The sequence below is a fragment of the Syngnathus typhle genome, linkage group LG6 (genome assembly GCF_033458585.1).
Source record: "Syngnathus typhle isolate RoL2023-S1 ecotype Sweden linkage group LG6, RoL_Styp_1.0, whole genome shotgun sequence".
NCBI classification, from domain to species: Eukaryota; Metazoa; Chordata; class Actinopteri; order Syngnathiformes; family Syngnathidae; genus Syngnathus; species Syngnathus typhle.
The window spans coordinates 18,264,978-18,271,466 of NC_083743.1; the positions used below are offsets into that span (position 1 = coordinate 18,264,978).

General features: G+C 43.7%; 1 long non-coding RNA gene across 1 annotated transcript; it reads left to right on the forward strand.

The window, feature by feature from the left end:
• The first annotated feature begins 503 nt into the window (after positions 1-503).
• Positions 504-2,973, forward strand: LOC133155693 (uncharacterized). The gene is made up of 3 exons (XR_009714714.1): positions 504-787; positions 1,838-1,994; positions 2,074-2,973. It is a non-coding gene; the product is annotated as an uncharacterized LOC133155693 (long non-coding RNA).
• The last annotated feature ends 3,516 nt before the right edge of the window (positions 2,974-6,489 follow it).

Genomic DNA, 6,489 nt, shown 5'->3' on the forward strand with positions numbered 1-6,489 from the left:
TGTAATCTCTCTTCTATGGTACATCATAAAAACAGCAAGGCCAAACAGCGAGCATCTCTTGCAGGACTATTGGGGTAAAGCATTGATTAGAGAACGCATGATAACATATATATACATTTTTCTAACAGTGTGCATGGCTGGGTATACCGTATTGGCCCGAATATAAGAAGGTGTTTTTTTGCATTGAAATAAAACTGAAAATGTGGGGATTGTTTTACAGTCGGGGTATAGCCATTATACCCATTCACAACGCTAGATGGTGCCAGATATCTTTTAAGTGAATGCTGAACACAACTCCCCAGGCCAAAGCAAAGCCGTCAGGAAGAATAAAATTAAAAATAGCGGTAGCACGAAGAACAAAAATAAAAAATAGAATAAAATAAATAAGAAAGAAAAGAGAAGAAAATAAGAGAGTTTGCATTATTTTATTGCAATGTTTTCTGTCAGGAAGCAAAGGCAGGGCAACCAAGTGCAGCATAATCCTTTATTGCCAAAGAGGAAATGGAACGCCGGACCTGCGGTCGGGCTGGCGTGGCAGAGCACAGCGCGTAGGAGAAGTCGGAGGCAGGCAGGCAGTCGAAGGACGAGCACGTTGTCAGGACCGGCGGCGAGCTGAAGCGTGGTCGAAGGGCGAGCAAGTTGTCAGGACAGGCGGCGAGCAGAAGCGTGGTCGAAAGGCGAGCAAGTTGTCAGGACAGGCGGCGAGCTGAAGCGTGGTCAAAGATCACGGAAGCAGGTGGCTACAAAGATCGGTCCGGGGAAAAAAGGCAGGAGTATCACGGGCAGGGTAAGCAAACAAACTGACAACCACTGGCAGAACACAGAGAGGTTAAGTAGGGGACCTAACGAGCTGTAGCAGGTGCTGGCAATTCCCTGAGTAGGGCTTGGCTGGAAGTGAGGTGACGCGGAGGCGTGACAGTTTTCCTTATTCAGATTTGTTTCAAGTCTACAGTTACAGTTAGACTTCACTTTGATGGTTAATGCAGTTATTGCAATTTTGTTGTTTTATCACAGTAGATTGCTTTATTTACCTTTCAAAAACCAGAAGCCATTCATTTACAAACGTGATTGCACTTTAGTTTACATATTTAACTGTTCAGATATTAAGATGTGCTAGACAGTTTTTGCATGATTTGAATGAGGCAAAATAACATGCTTTTTCTCTCGAATATATTATCATATGTTTCAGATGTACTGTAATTATCTTCTGTATAAAAATTTAATTTGGTGTTCAAAAAGTCTTTTTTCAAACTTGAGTCTTGAAAAAGAGCTGGTCGTCTTATAATCAGGGTCGTTTTATATTCGGGCCCACATTGCTCCACTGTTTTACTACAGCAATGCATTTGACACACCTAGTTTGTTGGAAACAAGAATAAAAAGCTCTTGTACACTTGTGTTCAGTGTTTCCAGTGGAGCATTCTACTTTGAAATTCTAGACACAAGTGGTGTTTTGTTGCTGGACAAATTTGAGCGTCTTCGAGTGGCTCCACATATTAAACATCGAAGAAGAGTATAGGACAGTGTAGAAGAAGCGCAACGCAATGAAGGCTGTGAAGGCTACTTTTTCAAAGCCTTAACCCACGGCCCATCTCCATCGAAATGAGGCCAGATTTTTAATGCTTGATGTCGAAGGCTGGGTGGATTTAGACACAGATGGTGCAGCCTGGTCTTGCCAAAAATGACGCCTTGTCACCGCTGTATTGTGTGTTGAAGGACGCTTTGTGCACAGCTATTCCGCCTGTCCAAATTATCCATGGCTTATGCAGCCCATGGCTTCAAAAAAGTACAATACGACTCTTTCTGCAGCTTGACAGCATGCTTTACCTCTGGTGTCCAGCAGCGGGTTCGGGGTTTGCCGCCACAACACGCACCAACCACCTTACGACCATAGCTCGGCTCTGATCAGACGCCTAAACAATGGAGGCATTGAAGATGGTCCACTAAGACTTAATGTCCCCCGCCTCCTCCGGGACGTGGGCAAAATTCTGCTGGAGGTGGGAATTGAAACTCTTTCTGCCAGGGGATTCTCCCAGATGTTCCCACCAAACACTCACAATACGTTTGGTTCCGCAGGTTGGACCAGCATCTTCCACCACCATCGAAGGCAGCACACCACCAGGTGGTGATCAGTTGACAGCTCCGCCTCTCTCTTCACCCGAGTTTCCAAAACATGCGGCTGCAAATCCGATGACATGACTTTAAAGTTGATCAAAGAGTGTTCAAAGGGTGTTCTGGTGCTACACTCACATATCGACAACTAGTGGGGGTGGGGGGTTAGGTTGGGATGGATGGATGGATGGATGGATGGATGGATGGATGGATGGATGGATGGATGGATGGATGGATGGATGGATGGATGGATGCAGACATTGACATTAAGGTAGGAAGAATGAAAAGTAAATCACAATTGCATGTATTTGGATGCTGAAATGTAGAATTTAGTTCCTACATTATATAGAACAGACATTAACGACTTTTCTACAGTACATTTAGTGTGTGTGTGTGTGTGTGTGTGTATTTATACATACTTGTGCATGAGTGTGCATGTTTGTCTGCACGCACGTGTGTGCGTGCGCACGCGTGTGTTTTTGTGTGTGCGCACGCTTGTCCATTTGTGTATGTGCTGTCCACCATTTCGGTAATGAGTTCAATCTCCTGTCTCAAGCTAATCCCTGTTTTTATCTGTGTTGCATGGTCACAGGATTATTCTTGTCTTTAACCTGGTCCTGACATGGTAATGAAAAAATAACTGCTTTTAATGTTTAAACTTAAATTACTATAAATCTTTACTAGACTAATATATGTATAGTATCCATATACCGTAATTTTCGGACTATAAATCGCGTTTTTTTTCATAGTTTGGGTGGGGGGGCGACTTGTAATATATGTGTTTTTTTTCAAAGATTTTCAAAAATTTTACCCCCCCCCCCCCCCCAAAAAAAAGTGAAACCGCAATAAACGAACCGCGATGTAGCAAGGGGTTACTGTAATTTGAATTTCAAGTGACGTCAGCGACGCGGCGTGGCGCGGCGGTTGTTTACATAAAGGACAAAGATTGATCACGGGATGACGAAGATGACGAAGGGCCCCACGTACTACCGGCATCATTAGCGGCTTTGTTTCTAAGTGACACGGCGGACGAAGAGTTTGAAGGATTTAAGGATTTGGAGTGACACAGAATGTTTGAAAAACTATTATGGCTTTTACCCACGCCCGCTCCTACTCTACGGAGCGCTCTTTCACTTACGTGAATTGAAGTCGGGGGCCGGCGCTCGGCCGGGTGGCTGTCCAGGGACGGTGGATGGGGCTCGGACAATGCTTTTACGCACGCCCGGTCCTACTCTACCGAGCTGTCTTTCACCTCCGTGGATGGAAGTCGAGGGCCGGCGCTCAGCCAGGTGGCTGTCCGGGGTCGGTGGATGGGGCTCGGTCATGGCTTTTATGCACGCCCGGTCTTATTCTATGGAGCTCTCTTCAACTTCCGTGGCTGGAAGTCCACGCCGCCCCACGCCTGGAAGTTTGTTTTGCTAAATAAAGAGCCGTTTACCAAACCCACGTCTTTCCTTGAACTTAACACTACAATATAGTTATATAGTAGATCTGTGGAATAACGACGAGGCTGACGACGTTGTTGACGAAGGACGAGGAATTTGATCGATGGATTTAATGATTTAAAATGCACAGATGGTTTGATAATACTATTGCTTATATATTAGTTATTTGATATCTAATTTATATATCATTATATGGGCCTGTGGAATATTTTGAAGTGCAAGCGCCGTCAGCGGCGCGCACCCATTGTTGACAAAGGACGATCGATAGATTTAATGATTTGGAGTGACACGGATGGTTTGATAACATTATTGCTTATATATAATGGGTATTTGATATATAATTTATGTATCGTTATATGGGCCTGTGGAATATTTTGAAGTGCAAGCGCCGTCAGCGGCGCACACGCATTGTTGACAAAGGACGATCGATGGATTTAATGAATTGGAGTGACACAGATGGTTTGTTTTATTAACGTGTTATTTATGTAATAGTGTTTTTAATAACTCTGAATTTTACGTCAGGGCCGTTTTCAGCTCTTCGTTTGTGTTTATGTCACGTTAGCATACCTATCGTTTAGCCTGTTGTTGCTCGTTCATGACTGTTCTTGGTGTTGGATTTTGTCGAATAAATCGCCCCCCACAATGCAATTTATACTCTGGAACGACTTATATATGTTTTTTTTTCCGCATTTTTGGGCATTTTATGGCTGGTGCGACTTGCACTCCAGAGCGACTTATAGTCCGAAAATTACGGTACTTACAAATCCACTATTTGTTCAAAGTTAATTTTGTTTAGTGTTCTTGGTCATACAAGAACTAGTATATCTGTATTTACTCCTTTTCATTTACAGTTATACAAATACACACGAGTCTCTCTGCAGTCTGTTCCACACATCACTAACCCCCCACCCTCTGTTCACTTCACACATGATGTGGCCCACCTTTTTATCCATCTGTCCTAATGGTTCTGTGTGACTGTGTCTGCGCACATTGTGAGCTTTCATGCAAAGCTGGAGCAGTGTTGATCAACCGGCCAAGTCACTGGCATATGGCCATGTCCTGGGGTGCTCTGGTATGTTGGAATGCAGGATAACAAACTTAACGGACAAGAATGTCTGCCCACTTCCTCACAAAAGTATTCGAACTTGAGGCAAATTCCATTATGTTTTGCAGTGGAGAAAAAAGCCATCATAATATTAATCTGAGACAATAAAATATTTAAAGTTTTATCTACCTAGATCGGATTCACAATTTAAAAGATAGCACATTGTATTTCAATCCACAAATCTTCCGTGTACTTTTATATGTATGCAAAGTTTCACATTAGTAGACATTTTTGTTTGTGATTTTTAACAAATTCAAATTGCTTGATTTTGACAGTAATGGCCAAATTCACAAAGAATGCACTGTGGCTGCCGATGCCACCCTCAATTGCACTTCATTCATGACAAAGATGAATGAAGTCTACAAAGATACATGCATGTATAAGCTTCAGTAATCGACTGTAGTATAACATGTCAAAAGCACTACAGGAGTTCAGTCAGCAGCTTAATAGGAACAGCCCATGAAACTGTGGCATAAATGTAACCAATACAAGAATAAACAGGGTACTGATCGCGGTTTACTATCATCCACTTTAATTACAGATTTTGAATGGACTGAAGTGCAACAATCACCTCACCTCTGCAACAACAATAAAATCCACACATTTCCACACATCAGTAAATGGAAAAAAATAGATAAGAAAAATACCGACACGATCTTTGCGTGCAAGTAGAAAAAATACTCCTCGGTGTCCTTTGCAACGTAAAAAAAAAAACTCATGCTGGCGATCAAAAACAAAAAAGGTATGTGTCTAAAGTTCTGATAGTGTGCTTGTGTAGATGGTATGTACGTATATCTATGACTGTGAGAGGCTGCCTGCTGTGGGCGAACAGAGTTGGAGATCTGTCGATCGTTTTCCCCGTGGACCACGTCACTACATAGCGGTGAAAGCTAGCAAGAGAGCGTATCATGAGGCGAAGGTCACGAGCACTCACCGACAGCCGCCGATCGTCTGACTCGCGCTCGCTCACAAGCGCAATAGCAAATAATACTATCCCAAGACATCCATAACAAATATACATGTAACACTTGTTCTGACAGTGCTTACAGTAAATTAGATAATGGACCAGTTCTAAGTTCGGCCAAAAAGATGAACATACTTCAAACAGAATGTACACATATGATAGAACATTAATACTAACGTTAACGTTAATACTTTGATGGCGCCGCTTGAGTGGCAGGCTGTTACAGCAGCTCTGACCTTTCTTCCCTTCTTTTAGTGTTTTCCTTTGTGAATCTAGTAAGTTTTTTGTTATTTTCTCCTTCTCACGTTATTGATTAGGCTAGTGCGCAGCTATGGATGTTCACATTGTAACATTCGTAGTTTGTTCCTTACTGATTTTGGAACTTTTTCGTGCGGCGTCGGGTGAGCCATCCGTACTTGGCTCCGTTGTCTACACCTGTGATCAGCTGTTAGCCTGGCGCTGCACACCCCTTCCCTGCGAGTTGCGACCAGAGATCCCCTAGGAGATACGGCCGTGGTGAAGAGGATGACTAGCCGGAGTAAAGCGTAGGCAGCAGAGGAGGCGATATAAACCGTGCTTGTCGTCGGTCATCATGGGGAACGTGAGATCTCTTCAAAGTAAGATGGAAGAGCTAACGGCGCTAGCCTGGACACAGAGGGAGTATCGCAAATGGAGTCTCATGTGCTTCACGGAGACGTGGCTGAACGATGTCTCACCCGACTCACACCTCTCCCTGGACGGGTTTCATGTGTTGCGGGCTGACAGGACAGCTACGGAGAGTGGTAAGAGGAGAGGAGGGGACTCACTGTGTTTGTGAACGATAGATGGTGCCATCCCGGACACGTCAGCGTTAAGGAGCAACTCTG